This window comes from Dipodomys spectabilis, unplaced genomic scaffold (assembly GCF_019054845.1).
Source record: "Dipodomys spectabilis isolate Male_0828 unplaced genomic scaffold, ASM1905484v1 ptg000137l, whole genome shotgun sequence".
Classification (NCBI taxonomy): domain Eukaryota; kingdom Metazoa; phylum Chordata; class Mammalia; order Rodentia; family Heteromyidae; genus Dipodomys; species Dipodomys spectabilis.
The window spans coordinates 8,407,655-8,427,273 of record NW_024870814.1 but is presented as its reverse complement, the minus strand read 5'-3'; the positions used below and the strand labels follow the sequence as shown (position 1 = coordinate 8,427,273).

The following is a 19,619-nucleotide window of genomic DNA, read 5'->3' as shown; positions in this document are numbered from 1 at the left end:
GTATGAAGGAACACATCTGTAGTTCCAGGAATGCAGGAGACTGTAGGTAAGAGGATCGTTGCCAATTCTGAGCAAAAATAAAAGACTTTACCTAAAATATAACTAAAACAAAAAGGTAGTAAGGGTGGCATGGCTCAAGTGGTAGAGTGTCTGCAAGGAGGGAGGCCCTTGTTCCAACCTGTCAGAGGCAGAGAATAAATTAAAGAAGTGCAGTCATCTCTTCTGGGTAGCACTGGCCATCATTGCACATTGCATGGGACATGGTTGCCGACATGAATGCTTCTCAATCTTCACTGACTCAATGATTACCAAAGACGCTGGGCACAGTCAGCAAGTCCTATCACATGTCACCAATCCATCATGAGTGCTTAAGCAAGCTGGCCACAGGTCCCTCGTTATGTACTGTGTATGGAGTGGAAGAGAAGGGCATAGAAGACAGGCCTTAGACCCCTGATGTTGAGGAGTACCACAGAAGACAGCTCCCACTCTGAGAAGGTCAGCAGGAAACAAAACATAGTGCCAGAAGTGAATCCAAGGCTTAGGACCAGGCACATAAAATGGCATCAGTACCTTGTCACAGGGAAAGGACCTGAGAGAATAAAGAGAAGGAAGGAAATACTCTTTGAAAAACAAAATAAAACAAAAATCACAGTTTCCAATATTATATAAAAGAAAGAATAAGGAGAGCTGTGCTGATGGAAAGATTACATTTCCTCATCTAGAAAAGAAGGTAATAAGACATGCACATTGGAATATATAAATTAATAGGTACAGGTCAACTAAAAATGGCTGCACAGACAAACATGGAGACTATCCTATAGGTTTTAAGATGCCTATGTGGCCAAGTGGGGTTTCTTAGGCCTCTAATCCTAGTATTTGGAGATGGAGAGCAGGAGAATCCTAGGCAAGAGTTCATTCTCTATCCTCACTACACTTGCTGTTGCTGGCTTTCTTGGTGGTGGATATTCTGAATAACTTAGTAGCCATGGTCCCTATGAGAGAGAGACCTCAACTACAACTTGATGTCTGAGATCTCCAACCTTGTTGTCACTCATAGGCTCAGAGCATCTGCCCTGCTGGACCCAAGACAAGTCACACATGGGAACCTCTGGGCCCCTCCACTCAGGGAGGTTTTTGTTCTGGGCTCTATCACACAGGTAAGATATTGTGGACTTTGGAATTATCAGGAAACTCCAGCATCCTCAGCAGGGTGGACATTGCTGATTTCCAAAGTGAAATCTGAGCCTGACCTGTGTCGGATTCAAGAGGCCTTTGGGAAGACTTATAAATCATTTGCCATGGAGCCTGGCCTGACCTATGAAATTGAGTCATTTGCAGAGAAGTGAGCAGATCTGAGGCCTTCATAGTAAGCAAAGCAAGCCATATTCTGTCATGTGTGCTTGCTAAACCTAAAAGATAACTATGCATGTAAACACACAAAAGAATATGGGACATACATGACATGTTTGTAATCTATGAACATATGTAATAAACATATGTAGAAGTGCGGGAGTGTTGGCGAGGATTGAAAGAAGAAAAGAGGAATTTAAAGGGTGAACAATATCTCACCCATTGCATCTGGAAAATGGGGTGCAGGAAAGTAGAGACTAACTAGGAATAAGGACTTCTCTGAGCTTTTGAAACAAGGGATCAGGGGCTTAATATTGGAACGGAAATTAATTCAGAAAATAATTGGGGTTAATACTGAAAAATGGAAGAGACCAGAAAAGTAAGTAATAGGATCAAAATGGAAGCATCCAGAATTAAAGAGGGTCAGGGAGACAAGAAGAATTGACATAGCCAGGCACACTAAAGACACTAATGCCAAGCAGGGTATAAAATTAACCCCCAAAAATCAATGGCTTTTCTGTATGCAAACAATGAGAAAAGTGGGGCTGAAATTAGGAAAGCAACTCCATTTGTAATAGCCCCACAAAAAATAAAATACCTAGGAATTAACTTAACCAAAGAAGTGAAGGGCCTCTATGATGAAAACTTTAAAATCTTGAAAAAGAAAATCAAAATAAAACTTAGAAAATGGCAAGACCTCCCATGCTCCCGGATTGGAAAGATTAACATCTGAAAATGGCAATACTTCCCAAGGCTACCTACAAATTCAATGTGATAACTATCAAAACCCCAACGTCATTCTTCAAGGAAATAGAAGAGGCAATCCAAAAATTCATATGGAACAATAAAAGACTCCGAATAGCAAAAACGCTCCTCAACGGAAAGAACACTGCTGGAGGAATATCAATACCAAATTTCAAACTCTACTATAAAGCCATAGTAATCAAAAGAGCTTGGTATTGGCACAAGAAAAGACCTCAGGACTAATGGAATATAATTGAAAACCCAGAAATGAACCTACAGATCTATAGCCATCTAATCTTTGATAAGGGAGCTAAAAAAAAAAAATAGAATGGAAGAAAGACAGCCTCTTCAGTAAATGGTGCTGGCAAAACTGGTTAACTACATGTAGAAAACTAAAGCTAGATCCTTATATTTCACCCTGCACCAGAATCAACTCCAAATGGATCAAAGACCTCGAAGTCAAAGCAGACACTCTGAAAACATTACAGGATGGAATAGGAGAAACCCCAGGTCTCCTTGGCTCAGGCCGAAATTTTCTGAATAGAGACCCGGAAACACAACAAATCAAAGAAAGGTTGGACAAATGGGATTGCATAAAGTTGCAGAGCTTCTGCATGGCAATGGACATAGCTAGCAAGATCAATAGAAAGCCCACGAATTGGGAGAAGATCTTCACTAGCCATACAACGGACAAGGGTCTCATATCTAAAATATACTTGAAACTCAAAAAATTAAATCCCCCAACAACAAATCCTCAAAGAAACAACTGCCCAATAAATAAGTGGGCAAACGACTTAAGGAGAAACTTCTCTGAAGAAGAAAGAAGGATGGCCAATAGACACATGAAGAAATGCTCAACCTCCCTAGCCATAAAAGAAATGCAAATCAAAACAACATAGAGATACCACCTCACCCCAGTTAGAATGGCAAAAATCAAGAACTCTAACAACAACAGATGCTGGAGGGGATGTGGACAGAAGGGAACCTTACTTCATTGTTGGTGGGAGTGTAAACTTGTTCAACAACTTTGGAAAGTAGTATGGAGGTTCCACAAAAGACTTCACATAGAGCTCCCCTATAACCCAGCAATCCCACTTTTGGGCATTTACCCAAATGTTTACAAACAAGACCACACTAAAGCTACCAGCACAACTATGTTTATTGCAGCATTATTTACCATAGCTAAGATATGGAACCAACCCAGATGCCCCTCAGTAATGAATGGATCAAGAAAATGTGGTATATATACACAATGGAATTCTATGCCTCCATCAGAATGAATGACATTGCCCCATTTGTTAGGAAATGGAAAGGCTTGGAAAAAATTATATTAAGTGAAGTAAGCCAAGCCCAAAGAAACATAGGTCCCATGGTTTCCCTTATTTGCAATATCTAGTATATGTTTGAGTCAAGCAGAAAAGGTCAGATAATGTGATGTTAGGAAAATGAACCCTTAGATATGTATTTTAATGTTTTTTCTTTCATGCATTTGTTTCTAACGCATTTATAAGATTATTTCTTTGCTGCTTTGTATGTCCCTTTCCCACAGTATAACCCCTGCTTTCACTGTATTTGATGTCGGTATAATTTGTGGAGGAGATGGGGAAAAACAAGTCGTTTAAGGATACAGGTGGACCTGTTGCAACAATGAGAAGTACAAGTTGTCATGTAGAAAACGAACTTTACAACTTTGATGGGGGGAGGAGGATTGTGTGTGAGGGCTAGGGGGGAGGCTAGGAAGGGATGTGAAGGGTAAACAAAGGAGGAGGCTGCAATGCTTGGTAAGAAATGTACTCATTATCTTGCCCATGTAATTGTAACCCCTCTGTACAGTATGTTCACAAAAAATTAAAATTAAAATTAAAAAAAATTAATTCCATGGTCAAATATATTTGAGAGATCTTTCAGAATATATACAAAATTCAATGTATACAAAACTAACCACAGCCATAAAAAGTCTAAAATTTCCATTGCAAATAAATTTGTATAACTCCCCCCCCCAAAAAAAAGACACTAACGCCAGTAATTCCTCCTATAATCCTAGCTACTCCGAAGGTAGTGATCTGAGCATTGCAGTTCAAACCCAGCCAGCCTGGGCAGGAAATTCCATGAGACTCTTATCTTCAATAACCACCAAAAAGTAGGGATATGACTCAAGGGGAAAACACCATCTTTGAGGTAAAAAATGAAAAAGCTCAGGAATAGTGCCCAGGCCTGTGTTCAAGTTTAAGGAACAACACACACAGAAAGAAAGAAATGAAAGAAAGGAAGAGAAGAAGGAAGGAAGGAAGGAAGGAAAAAGAAAGAAAGAAAAAAGAAAGAGAGAGAAAGAGAGATAGAGAGAAAGAAAAAAAAGGAAAGAGAGAGAGAGAAAGAAAGAAATAAGGAAAGAGAGAGAGACAAGGAGAGAGGGAGGGCGGGATGGAGGAATGAAGGGAGGCAGGGATCACGTCAGTGTGTCCGTAGTGCTGTGTGCACAATCACTGGGAGGCTGAACAGAGCACTGACAGGGGTGTTGTTCAGACAGTATGACCTAATAACCCATGACTCGGGAGGAGGTTTGTGATCGAGGTTGAAGCACTGTAGGAGGGTGGTTATAATACTGTTGACAGTAATAATCTGCCACATCATCAGCCTGCATGTTGTTGATAGTGAGAGTGTAGTCTGCCCCAGACCCACTGCCAATGAATCCCTCAGGGATTCCAGATGGCCAAATGGATGCACCATAAATGAGCTTTTCAGGAGCCTGCCCTGCTTTCTGCTGGTACCAGACTAGGTGGTTGTTCACATTCTGACTGGACTTGCAGTTCATAGTGGCCCTTTGTCCTACTGACACAGCCAGATAGCGTAGAGATGTGTCATTATGATGTCCCCACAGACACCTGCAATCACAAATGGACCATGGTCATTCATACATGCACACATGTTCAAACCTCATCATGTATACATTGAAACACACCACTAAAATGCGCCTTCTAATTGTATTATAAGTCAGTACGTTATTGTGTCCATACTAGAGATTGTCATTTCTTATTACATTTTTTTCATTTAGTATTGTAATTATAAAGGTGATTACAGAGGGGTTACAGTTACATAAATCAGATAACAAGTACATTTCTCTCTGGACAATGTCACCCCATCCCTCACTCTTTCCCAGTTTTTTCCTCTTATCCCCACCCACAAGTTGAATAGTTCCACATATTATCTCATGAGTATCACTGCTGCATTTGTTTACACTTTGTCCCTCCATTTCTGTGTCCCCCTTTACCCTCCCAAAGACAGATAAACAAACAAGAAAAAAGAACAGAAACAAGAACAAAGAAAAACTTCTTGCTTCCATTCAAGACATTTTTCAGTTCTACAAAAGGTACTAAATGCATCACAGCAGGTAAGTTTCTCACCAGACACCCAGAGAAGCAGAGTGATGAGGACCTGGCTTCTCAAGCTCAACTTCTTGCATCTGCCTGCCTGATGCAGCTCCCTGCTCATGGCAAAGTCTCACATATAAAACCTGCACAGCTGAAAAAAGCCTCCAGGGGCCTATGCAAAACTGTCAGGAAGTAAGGAAGCAACTGTGTGGGCAGTGGGCTGTGAACAGACCTGATGCAGGATCCCAAGGATACCAACACAGACAGTGTAACTGTGTGACCAGAACACACACAGACACCAATTTAGAGTTGTGAGAGCAACTTAGAACCTTTTACACAATAGTCTTCTAGATGAATTAGTGAGAAGCTACTCAGAGAATTTGAAATGGATTCAATATCCCAAAAATCACTCTATATCCTAATTGCAAATTCCTCAGATTAAAAATCTTAACAAAAACAAATCATGTTGGAAAAAATAAAACAAGGAGGGAGGAAGGAAGTAGGGTGGGAGTAGAGAGGAATGTAAAGAAGGAGAAAAGGAGAGAGGAAAGGAAAGAAAGAAGGGAGAAAGGACAAAAGAGAAACAGAGAAAGACAGAAAGAAAGAAAGAAAGACAGAAAGAAAAGAAAGAAAGAAGAGAAAGAGAGAAAGAAAGAAGAGAAAGAGAGAAAGAATGAGAGAGAGAGAGACAGAAAGAAAGAAAGACAAAGAAAAGAAAAGAAAGAAAAAGGGAAATAAAGAGACAAGAGGGAGAGAAGAAGGAAGGAAGGAAGGAAGAAAGGAAGGAAGGAAGGAAGGAAGGAAGGAAGGAAGGAAGGAAGGAAGGAAGGAAGGAAGGAAGGAAGGATAATTAGAAGTACCTGAGGGGCTCTTGTTTGGTAAAAGTCACAAATACAACAGTATTGTACTCTGACTGGATCCTGAAGAAAATTTGGGGCAGACCCCATTCCTAGACCCCATTCCTGTGGTCAATTTCTTGTCCAGAATGCTGCAAGAGCAAGATGAATTGGTGTTAAGCTATGACATTTGAGGAAATGATATGATTTACCAGAACCTCAAACATGAATGCACAAGACAAAACTTGAGTGCAAGGAGTGAAAAGTGCCTGAGTGTTTTCCATTTCCCATGATATCCCTGTCTTGTCAGTGACAATGAGATATGTTAAAGTTACCACTGAATAATGAAAATATAAATTTAATACACTTGGAAAATCACTTCAGGGTTGAACGTCATTTCCCCATTTGTTTGCAGTCTCCCAACACTCTCTTGCATTCAATCAGCCAACTGGAACTTCCAAAACCATGAGCAAAATAGACCTTTTTAACTCTTCACAAATGATGATAGTCACTGAAACAGAAACCCAACAAGCATGAGAACTAACAAGTATAACTATACTTCTCTGTTTCTCTCTCTGTTTCTGTTTATTTATTTTATCATCTTGAAGGTGTGGTATAGGGAGTTTCAATTTAACATGTCAGCTTAACAGTGCATTTTGATCAATGTCTCCCATTTCATCACTGTCCCCATCTCTCTCCACTCATGCACTGCATTTACCTAGTTCCATTTCTGTTCTTTTTTCCAGGATATTTCTCACAAATTTCTTTGATATTTACATCTGCTGGGGCTGGTTTCTGTGACTTGTGACAAGATCCCTGACACACACATCATCCACATGCAAGGAAATACAATTATTGATCAAGATACTCCTGACAATGCTGGATAAGAAATGTACTCATTATCTTACTTATGAAACTCTAATTAAAATTGAAAAGAAAAAAAGATATTCCTGAATCCAATAGCATAACTGTCATGGCAAGGAGACAGGACTCTTCTCAGAGATTTAACTCACAGCAATGAATGGAAATCCACCAATAAATATATGGATAATTCTTCATGACTCTCCAGTATCTATTGGGTTTATGCTCACTTGGTCCTTTAACTTCTGCATGCAAAAGAAAATCTACTAGTTCAAGAGTTATACAGTGTTGTCATCAACTCAACCCCACCGTCATGACATGTGGAAACTCCAGTAGGAAAAGAAGTTCCTTAATTCTGGAAATCTTAAAGGGCCATGACTACCTCTAAAATGCAGAGTAGGAAGAAAGAGAGTGAAGATTTCATCACAGGGACACCATATAATTATCAAATAATTTAGGGACTGTGAAAAAGGTTAATGTGTATGGTGTGTGTGTGTGTGTGCGTGTGTTGTGTTTCAATATATATATTATATATATATATATATATACATATATATACATATACATATATATGTCCCATTTTAACCTCCCTTGAAAAGCATAGCCACATTAAAATACATCTACTCAGGCTTTTAACCTGGATCACTTGCTGAAATATAGTCAGAGCTCATCATGCTTTGAAAGTAGAATGAATACAATTATCTACTGGAATGTTAGATATGAAGTGCTTGAAGAAAAAAAATCAAAGATGACCACTGCATGTGTTTGAACATGGAAAACACAGAATTTAGAATGATGTTTACTGAGAAATGGAAGCCAACCGAAAGCAAATTTGGAGGACAGATGAGAATCTGGACTTTAATTAGAGATCTCCAACTGAAAATATACCTTAATTGTCTGTGACTGTGCAATTCTGAAACTCAAGGAACCAGTCTGAACTGGAGTACAAAACTGGGACACAGAGCAATCATTAGACAATATTGTATATAAATGAAAGCAGGCTGGGCCTTGGAAGCTATACACTATTGAGAAGTGAAAAAGAAAAGGAACAACTAGCAGGAACCCTGAGAAGGGGCAACTAAGTCCACAGGAAATGAACTCTGAGTGATGTCCCAGAGACAAGACACTGTTTGTAAAAAACACCTTTGCAGAAGGTTTTGAAATGTAATATTAATGTGTTGAATAATTAAAATTTTAGTTTCATGGAAGGCTGATATTAAATGATCCACTTATTTTCAGGAAAAGGTTCACAATCTCATTGAGCAAGTCAAAGATTTGGAAAGTTACTTGTAGAGGTGTAAACACACTGTATTAAATAGGTAAGGTCTTATCTATGTGGGTTTGATTACAGAAACCAATAAAGGATGCTCTAAGTAATTTTTTAAAGATTTGGAAAGCTAATGGTTCACAAAATAAAAGCTTTACAAAACAAAACAAACAAAGCAAATAGGGGAGACACCAGTGGCTTAACCTGGGAAGCTGAGATTTGAGAATGCACAGTTTGGAGGAGTCCTGGTAAACTAATCTGAAAATCACTGATCTCCAAGAAAACAGGAAAAAGGTGGAAGTGGAGGCATGGCTCAAGTGGCATAATGCCAGCCCTCAACTGAAAAGCTAAGTAAGAGAAGAGCAGCAGCAAGAGGTCTTGAGTTGAACCCTAGCACAAGAGGGAGAGAGAGCAGTGGAGGGGAATGTTGTCCCTTGCTGCCCCCTGCTGGTCAGCATTATAAACAGCAAACACTAGGGAGAATTTTTTATTATTATTATTAATAAGATTTTTTATTGTGAAAATACAGCACAGAGCGGTTACAATTACATGAGCAAGGTAATGAGTACATTTCTTATCAAGCATCATTGCCTCCTCCTTTGTTTCCCCTTCCCATCCCCCCTCCCCCCCTGCCGCCCCCCCCCCCCAAAGTTGTAAAGTTCGTTTTTCACCTTAACGACTTGTACATCTCATTGTTGCAATGAGTCCACCTGTATCCCTATTTAAATGATTTGTTTTTTCCTTTCCCCTCCACAAATTATACCAACATCAAATACAGTGAAAACAGGGGTTATACCATAGGGGGGGGACATACAAAACAACAAATAAATCATCTTATAAATATTTTAGAAACAATACCAAGAAAAAAAACCATTTGAGTCCTTTTCTTGGGGTTCAGAGAATTATTGTTCCTCATGTGTCCTCTTTCAAAATACCTTGCATATTTTGCCCTTCATAAGTTATTTAGCACAATAGCTGATTTCAGCAACTCAGAGTATCAAATCTGTGAAGGACCTGTCCCATCAATTTCATATAATAAAACAAGTCCACTCAGAAAATTTGCCGAGTTCATCAAACTTGATTTCTAGTGCTCTTCCCATCATTTGGATCCACCATCCCACCACCTGCTTCCACCTATAGTCACAGACTTCTCAGAAGCCATGTTATACATGTCAAGCACTCTAGGGTTTTCACTGCAAGCTGATGGCATAGCTGTCATCCAGAAACTACACACAGTACCAGAAAGACAACAAAACGACTTCAAATCAAATTATAGTTCAAACACCGTAGACTCACAATACATGCGGGAATGACATTCTTGTTTTCTTTCCTTATGTTGGTTTTGTTTGCTTGATTATTTTTAACAGAACTCACCATGTAGCTTAGGCTGTTCATAAATTTCCGATCTCCGTGAGTGCTGATATAATAGTCATGAACCATTCTACAGAGTCCACTGATATTTCCTTATTCATCAAGCACAACCCTATATTGAATGCAAGGAAAATGTACTATTCACCTCACCTATTCTAGACTGCATTCCAGAGACTAAAAGAGTAAATATGATTTTCAAATACCTGAGACTTTGATCTTCACCATTTCCATGACATTGACCCTATAAACAATATCGTGAAGATGTAAGATTGCCAAATATTATTTTTATTAAGGTCTTACATTTTACCTGGATTGACATGAACTTTAATCCTCTTATTTACACCACCCATGCAGCTAACATGACACGTATGAGCCCCCACAGGCTGACTGTGAAGATGGTCATGGTCTGTCCATTTTGTCTTTATGGCTATGTTCCAGGGGCAGATGTCAGCTATAAACATAACTGCTTTGCACAATGTTTAGAGAATTTTCTGCATCTTCTGTATAAAGCCATCCACAGAATTACTTCTACACTAAAAGGAAATATTGTTCCATAATTGTTCCTTCTCCTACAAATCACAGCACAAATTCCTCTCTCAAAGGTCTAAAGGCAGGAAGTCAGGAATTAATGTCCTCCCAGCTCTGACCCAACACTGTCACCACAGTGACCATCTTGGAAGCCCAGTCTTTAATTCAAATTGCACTGAGACAATAAAGGACTGCATTCCCCATTTTTAAAAATAAAAAAAAGATTCTCTTTCTCAAATCGGGACTCATGTTGGTACCTGCCTAATATCCATGACAATGGAAAGGACTGGCATATGGGAAGGATTTTTCTAAGTTCATTCAGAGGAGAAAAATGCTGTAAGTATTCATTACATCTGATGAAATCAACATGTTGTTCTCTTAACAAATATTTCTGACTAGGCAACAGTGGCTCATACCTGTAATTCTTGCGGCTCAGGAAGCTGAGATTTGAGGAATATGGTTGTAAGCCAGCCCAGGCAGGTTTACAATCACAGTTCTCAGGATCTCAGCTCTATGTGTAGTTAGGAGCCACTGTACCTAACAAAAATATTTCTTATTTATTTTTACTTAATTTGCCAGTACTGGAGCTTGAACTCAGGGCCTGCGTACTGCCTCTTAGCTTTTTCATTCATGGTTGGCACTGAACCCATGGAGCTATACCTCTATTTCTGGCTTTTTCCGGGTTAATTGGAGATAAGAGTCTCATAGTCTTTCCTGCCTGAAAAATATATGAGACTCCATCTCCAAACTAGCAGCAAAAAGCAGAAAGTAAGGCCTGGATTAAGTGGTAGAGTATCAGCATAGCAAGATTAAACCCCCTCAAACCAAGTACTACCAAAATATTGGAGGGATATATTTTTATGAATCTGATATATCTAGAAATAAATATGACAGAATGTTTGCCAATTTGTAAATCTATTTCCCACAAATCTTGTATTTACTATTACAGGATAATTTCACATCTTTGCTCTTGTATTGAACTGGGAAATTGGCTATTTAGCTGAAAAAGAAATCCTTATTTTCCTCAACACAGAGTTTTATTCACTAGGTCCAAGGAAAAGCTCTTGCCAACCTTTCTTTCTAACATGTTTGTCTACTTGGCAACTATCAGCATAGCTCCAGTCTATGCTGTAAATGGTAGGAAGCTGAAGGGCAATACTTGGGAGGGCAAAGTTGTTTATCTACTTAGCTGGGAAGGAACCACACAGGCACTGCTCCCCTCCAATAGACCAGTCCCAACACCTGCACTGCACTGAGTCTCTTCGCTGTCTTAGAGAGGTTGATCCATATGCACCTACTCTCCTTCTTCTGCCCCAACAAAAACATTCAAATGTTCCACATGGCCTCTTATTGCCCACTGAATTTATCCTTGCTGGCTGGGGATTTATCTTTGCTAGCTTCTTTTCATTACAGAAACTGTTTAACTCAACTAAGACGCCTCTTTCCATACCCTTTAAGTCTTGCCAAATTGCTTTACCCAATATTCAATTTGCATAGTGCTCCCTAGGGAGGAGCCTCCTTGTTAAGTCTAAGATAAAAGCTCAGCTCTCAGGCTAAGTTCAGCACTCCACATTCTAATTTCTCAAGATGAGGTGCCCTGCTCAGCTCCTGGGGCTACTGATGCTCTGGATCCCTGGTAAGGGCACAGAGAGATGAAAGAGATGAGGGAGGAGATGGGGTTGACAGTGGAGTCTGAGCACAACACTGATGCTGTTGTGTTCTCTCCACATGTGAGGTGTGTGGATCTCATCCTTCCAGACTGCAGGTTCTGCTTAGAGCTATGTGGGACAAGAAGATTTCAGAGCATCTGGATATAGATGCTGCTGAAAATTTTTCTATAAAATGAGATAGTAAAGACAGTCCTCTGTGTGCAAATCTTAACTTCCTGCTTTGAAATTGAATATTTACAATTCAAATCAAAATTCAAATAATAATTTAGTACAATTTAGAAATTTATGAAACCAGCTAAAAAGTTTTATGTGACTCCCCACTTGACTTTCTTCTTTCTAGAATCTAGTGGAGATGTTGTGATGACGCAGACTCCTCTCACTCTGTCCATCAACCCTGAAGAGCCAGCCTCCATCTCCTGCAAGTCCAGTGAGAGCCTCCTGCATAGCAACGGAATCACATACTTGCATTGGTACCTGCAGAAGCCAGGCCAGTCTCCACAACTCCTGATCTATAGGGTTTCCAACAGATATACTGGAGTCTCAGACAGGTTCAGTGGCAGTGGGTCAGGCACAGATTTCACACTGAAAATCAGCAAGGTGAAGCCTGAGGATGCAGGAGTTTATTACTGCCAGCAAGGTATAAAATACCCTAACACTGTGCTCCAGCCCAGAGCAAAAACCTCCCTGCATGGGGCAGCCCAGCTGTGCCCATGTGCTGCTTGCCTGGGGACCAGCAGAGCATATGCTCTGAGACTGTGTGCAAGGACAAGGTTGGGCAACTCAGAGACACAAACTGCAGCTGAAGTCTCTGTCCCATGGGGCCTCAGCTACCCTCAACAAAGCCCCATTCATGGTCAGATACAACACACTCCCCATAGCATTTGTGACAAAAATGTATACATTCTCTATGTTACTTGTAAGTAAATAGACAAGACTAATACAAAGGAAGGTTCCAGAAAGGTTGAAGACCTCTTTTCTTATGAATATTTTCTCACAGAAAGAGGAAAGTGGTACAGATGACTTCTAGAGGGGATTTTGTGCCTTGCCAATTTGGTTCTTTTTCCAAATTTAAATAGAAACTAAATCACAAACACACACAAATGACTTTTCTTAGGGAAAGTAACAGAAGGAAAATCATGAAAATGGGTTATAATGTTTGCACTTAAACTTAGAGTTCTCATTATTTCAGGATTCAGTGGGGATAATGTGACACTACAGACTCTGCTCTTCCTATCCATCACCCCTGGAGGGCTGGTCTGCATCGCTACAAAACTCACAGAGGGCCTCTCAGAGTGGGTTCACACCTGTAATACCAGCTACACTGGAGGCTGAGGTTAAGAAGATTTCAGTTAAAGTCCAGCCCAGGCAAAAGGTTAGCAAGACTCCATATCAGCAAACAAACTGTCTGGCAGGCACACATCTGTAGTTTAGTTATGAAGGAACTGCCAGTAGGAGGATCTACCAAAACATTGAGCAATAATGAAAGACTTTACCTAAAAATTAACAGAAGCAAAAAAGGACTTGAGGGTAGTTTGGATCAAGTGGTAGAGTGTCTAGCTAGCAGCAGGCCCTGAGATCAAAACTCAGTATCAAGGAGGAAGAAAAGACAAGAGAAGTGAAGACTTCCCTTCTAGATGGTACTTTCCATCACTGCACATTCCATGGGAAGGGTTGCCTACCACCAAGTCCTCTGAATCGTCACTGACTGGCACCTTCGATTCAATCACATGTTACCAATCTATCATGAGGGCATAAGCAAGCTTGCAAAAGGTGTCTGTGCCCTCATTATACACTGTGGATGACATGTTAAAGAATGACATGCATGACAGACCTTAAGGTGCTGAAGGCCAGGAGTACCACAGAAGGCAAAACTCAAGATGGGAAGGTCAGCAGGGAATGCTCTCAAGACTTAGGACCCAAGCACATCAAAATAGCATCAGTGCCTTGTCCAAGGGAGAGGACCCACAAGGTTGAAAAGAAATAAAACGGGGCAGAAGAAAATACTATTTGAAAAACAAAATGAAATAAAAATCACAGCTTCCATTGTTATATGAGTGGTGCTGATGGAAAGATTGTGTTTCCTCAATTAGGAAGGAAGATATGAAGACATGCACCTTAATGTGTAAATGAATAGTTGTCTGTAAACTAACACTGGATGCCCACACAACATGGAGACAATCTTGTGGGGTTTAAAATGAGTAAGTGGCCAATGGGGATGACTTGGACCTCTAATCCTAGCCTTTAGAGATGGAGATCAGGAGAATTATGATTCAAAAGTTAGACAAGCAAAGAGTTCATTTTCATGAGCAGTATTTAAGAAATTATTGCTGCTGCTGCTGTTCTTGAGGGTGGCTTGTTCTAAGTGGTTGAGTAGAGCCAAAGCCCTTGTGGGACAGAGAACTCAGCTGCAGCTTGATATTGTGAGTTCCCCAAGCTTGTCCTCACACAAGCTCAGAGCATCTGCTCTGCTGGTCCCCAGACAAGAAGCACATGGGGACAGCTTGGTCACCATTCACGCCGGTTTTTTTCCCCTGGGCTGTACCGCAGGGATAAGATATTGTGTACCTTGGAAATAATAGTAAACTCAGCATCCACAGAGGGGTTGACATTGCTAATTTCCACAATGAAATCTGTGCCTGACCTGTGTGGGACTCAAGAGGCCTTGGAAAGTCTTATAATTCTTTTGCCATAGCACCTGGCCTGGCTTAACATGAAATTGTGTCATTTGCAAAGAAGTGGGTAAATCTGGGGCCTTCATGGTAAGCAAAGCAAGCCAGGTTCACATGCGTTCTCTCATGTGTGCTTGCTAAGCCTAAAAGATAAATGTGCATGTAAATGCAAAAGAAATATGGGAGACATATAACATGTTTATCATATATGAACATAAGTAATAAACATGTAGTAGTAGGACTGTTGGAGAGGATTAGATATGGAAAACAAAGATTAAAGGATGAACAATATCTAAATCTACTTCATCTGTGGATAAAGAGAGCAAAATGGGGCTCACTGAAGTCTGCAATAATAGGGTAGTAGGGTTAGGGAACATGCCAAGTGAGAGGTGCAATCCCATCGGAGTAGTATATATGCAAAAATATCAAGTTAAAGCCCATTTAAATATTAGCATACACTAAAAATTTAAATGATAGTAATATAAATAGTAATTACAAGTGGGAGAGGGGAGGGTGAATGGAGAGGCTGAATGAGAGTCAATATGATGGAAATACTTCATGCACATGTTTGACAATGGAACAATGACACAGAGATTGGTTTGGGAAGGGAGCAAGGAGGGACAGGGATGCAGGGAGAGAGTCTATCAAGGTCCACTGCTTGCAGGGATGGATCCACCAAAAAAAACCTCCTGTACAACTAATAGATGCCAATTTTTAAGGAATGTTGAAAAATTATTAAAAGATCTGTACTGTAGCTGGGTAATGGCTCACCCCTATAATCCTAGCTACTCAGGAGGCTGAGATCTGAGGATCACAATTGAAAGCCAGCCTGGGCAGGAAAGGACATGAGACTTTTATCTCCAATAAACCACTCAGAAAATGGAAGTGGTGCTGTGGCTCAAGTGATAGACCACTAGCCTTGAGCTGAACAGCTGAGGGACAGCACCCAGGCCCAGAGCTCAAGCCTCACACCGACAAAAAAAAAATCTGTACTGTACACAATGGAGTAAAATTCCTATTATTGTAACACTTCTCTATAGTAGGCATTATAAATATTGCCAAGAATATCTGAATATAAGAAAGAGTATCTGAATATATAGTAGGATGAGTATATGTTAAATGTAAATACTGCATTTTTATTTAAGCACGTGCTGGAATTCTATCCACACCTGGTCCAGAACACTGAACTAAACAACTGTTCTGCTGGTCCCCAGATAAGAAGCACATGTCTGAAACAAGCAGAAAAGGTCAGATAAGTTGATGTTAGGCGAAATGAATCCCAAGATAAGGAGTCCATTGTTTTTTTCTTTCTTGAATTGTTTCTGACATATGTATAAGATGATTTTTTGGTGCTTTGTATGTCCCTTCCCCAAGGTATAACCCCTGTTTTCACTGAATTTGATGTTGGTATAATTTGTGGAGAGGAAGGGAAAAAACAAATCATTTAAATAGGGATACAGGTTGTCCAATTGCAACAATGCGATGTTCAAGACGTTATGTCGAAAAATGAACTTTACAACTTAGCTCTGGGCGGGGAGAGGCGGCGTGGACTGGACAGGTGAAGGGGATGGGAAGGGAAGGGAAGGGAAAACAAAGGAGGAGGCAACGATGCTTGATACAAAATGCACTCATTACATTGCCCTCGTAATTGTAACCCCACTGCACGGTATTTTCTCAATTAAAAAAAACTTACTACAACTTAAAAAAAAGAAGAAGGACATGGGGACAGCTTGGCCACCATTCACAGGGAGGTTTTGCCCTGGGCTCTACCACAAGGGTAAGATTGTGTACCTTGGAAGCTGTAGTAAACTCCATCATTCACAGCAAGGTAGACATTGCTAAACAACATAGACACAAATTTACGGTAGTGTGATCCTTTTGAGGAAGGAAACTTTCCCTTTTTCACTGGCTCAGTTTAGACTTCATGACTTTCCTAGGATATACATATTACAGACTGTGTTAAATATTGAAATGGTTTCAGAAGTAATCATGTTAGCCAAGATTACAAAAAGAAAGAATTCTACCCTAAGCTGGCTGAATGACAGATCTTTAGTTTTTTCTTGCACATCAAATTCCCCAGCTATTCCTTAAAGCTACGTAGGATAGCATATTCAAGCACAATGGTATTGGGAAAGAAAACTTTTGATTGCCATGAAACATTACTTGTTGCTATAGTCAGAAAAGAACATCTTATAATAAATGAACAAATAAAAAATTTTAAATGTGGATAGGAGGAAATATACATGTGTAAATATATGTACGTGTGATGTCAGAGTGTGTGTGGATGATTGTGAGGTAGAAAGTTACAGAGATAGAATGATAGACAGGTAGAATTGATGAAGATAAGGAAATAGAGACAGGGTTGGTAGAGATATACGCACTGTTCTTGGTAGGTAGCAAGCTGAGCTATGACTCAAGTAGGCACGTGGCTTATCCTACTCTGCCATCTGCCGACAAAGCTTTATAACGGCAACTGACTTCAGAATAAGTTATTTGGTCAACTTGAGATATTTCATTCCTTTCATTTTAATACTTTACAGAATCTTTAATTATCTATAAACACAAAACATAGTGTAATTACCCCCAATGTCACCAATTAACGTTTTCCAACCTCATTTCACCTACCTGTTTGATCCAAATTACCTCTAAAACCCTACACACACATACACATCACCACCACAACCACCACCACCACCACCACATGCATGCCTGCACACTCCCACACACAAATGCACAGTGTTTAAGCCAATTATTACTAGTTTGTTAACTGATGATGACTTTTTAAATAACAACCATACAAATAGAGACTTAAAAGGGATTCCCATCTGATGCCATCTCATTCTTGTAATTCTAGCTTCTCAAGAGGCTGAGATACAGCCCAGGCAGGAAAATCAATGGAACTATTATCACTAATTAACTGTCAAAAAGCCAGAAGTGAAGCTGTGGCTCAAGTGGTATTATGCTAGCCAGAGACAGTGCCCAGGCCCTGAGTTTTAGTTCCAGGACTGGAAATATAAAGCCATTTCCTATTGTCTAGTACTCATTTCTACTCAAACTACCTTCACTGTATTCAAGGTTGTTTTCATACTTAAGATTGTTTAAATCAAGTCCCAGACATAATGAAATAAATGAATGTACAAGTTTTAACAAAGTCTTAAAAGTGAGTACATATTTTAAATAGTTACAGAGAATATCAAAACACATATTCGTGTGTGTGTGTGTGTGTGTGTGTGTGTGTGTGTGTGTGTGTGTGTGTGTGTATCTGTACTGTATCTTGAACTCAAAACCTGTGAGGTCTCTCATAGCTTATTTCATTCAAGGAAAGTGCTCTACTACTTCAACCACAGCTCCAGTTCTAGCTTTTTAGTGATTAAATGGAGATAAGATGCTCACAGACATTCCAACATGGAGGGGCTTCCAACCACAATTCTCAGACCTCAGCCATGTAAGTACCAAGGACTACTGGTTCATCCACCAGTACCCAATTGAAAGGCTTTTATGTCAGAAAGAAGTTAGAATGCCGGCATTATTTACCATAGCTGAGATATGGAACCAACCCAGATGTCCCTCAGTAGCTGAATGGATCAAGAAAATGTGGTATATATACACAATGGAATTATATGCCTCCATCAGAAAGAATGACATTGCCCCACTTGCTAGGAAATGGAAAAACTTGGAAAAAATTATATTAAGTGAAGTAAGCTAGGCCCAAAGAAACATAGGTCCCATAGTTTCCCTTATTTGCAATATCTAGTATATGTATGAGTCAAGCGGAAAAGGTCAGATAATGTGATGTTAGGAAAAAGAACCCTTAGATATGTATTTTAATGCTTTTTTCTTTCATGCATTTGTTTCTAATGCATTTATAAGATTATCTCTTTGTTGCTTTGTATGTCCCTCCCCCACAGTATAACCCCTGCTTTCATTATATTTGATGTCAATATAACTTGTGGAGGAGATGGGGAAAAACAAGTCGTTTAAGGATACAGGTGGACCTGTTGCAACAATGAGAAGTACAAGGTCATCTCGAAAACGAGCTTTACAAAGTCTGTGCGGGGGCGGGGGGGGTGGGGGTGGGGGGGGGGAGGGGGAGGATTGTGGAGGGGGTAGGGGAGGTAGGGAAGGGATGTGAAGGGTAAACAAAGGAGGAGGTTGCAATGCTTGATAAGAAATGTACGCATTATACTGCCCATGTAATTGTAACCCTCTGTACAGTATGTTCACAAAAAAAATAAATTAAATTTAAAAAATTAATAAAAAAGATATGTACTCACTATCTTGCCCATGTAATTGTAACCCCTCTGTACAGTATTTTCACAATAAAAAAATAAAATAAAATAAAAAGAAGTTAGAATTCCGACCTTGGGTTTTCTGATACCTTTTCAGGAAGTCAATCTCATTAGATTTCAGATAGTGGTAGGAAAATAATATTAGGATGGCTTTTTCTTTTGTCTTCTTTACAGTAAAATGCCCACATTAATAACATACTACATACCGAATTCAACATATAGTAAGTCTAAGAACTTCACTGTCTTTCTACAATATTGGACGGAGGTGCCCATGGATAAACTAAAGAGAAAATTAACCAAAGATGAGGACATCAAATGGCAAATGCTCTCACATATTTCTAGTGATTAAATTGCACAATTCAAAAATTATTTTTGAAAGAAAGTATGACTGAAAGACCTAAAAAAGTGAACAGGATGTGAGGAGGTAGAATAGGGATGTATGTTTGTTTGAAATTGACCTCAGAAGTTCATTCAGCTGGTGAACAAGGTGCAGGGACAGAGGAAATTAACTAGGTATATGGCCTTCTATGCTTGAGGTTTTGATACAAGTTATCATAGACTTAATATTGAGAAAGAAATGAATCCAGGAAATGATTGGGTTTAATATTGAGAAGCAAATGAGACAAAAATAAGGAATAGGAACAAAATAGAAGACTCCAGGATTAA

General features: G+C 39.6%; 1 gene segment (V, D, J or C); it reads left to right on the top strand.

The window, feature by feature from the left end:
• LOC122116632 overlaps positions 1–19,619 on the top strand; it is a 246,279-nt gene that overhangs the window by 37,942 nt on the left and 188,718 nt on the right.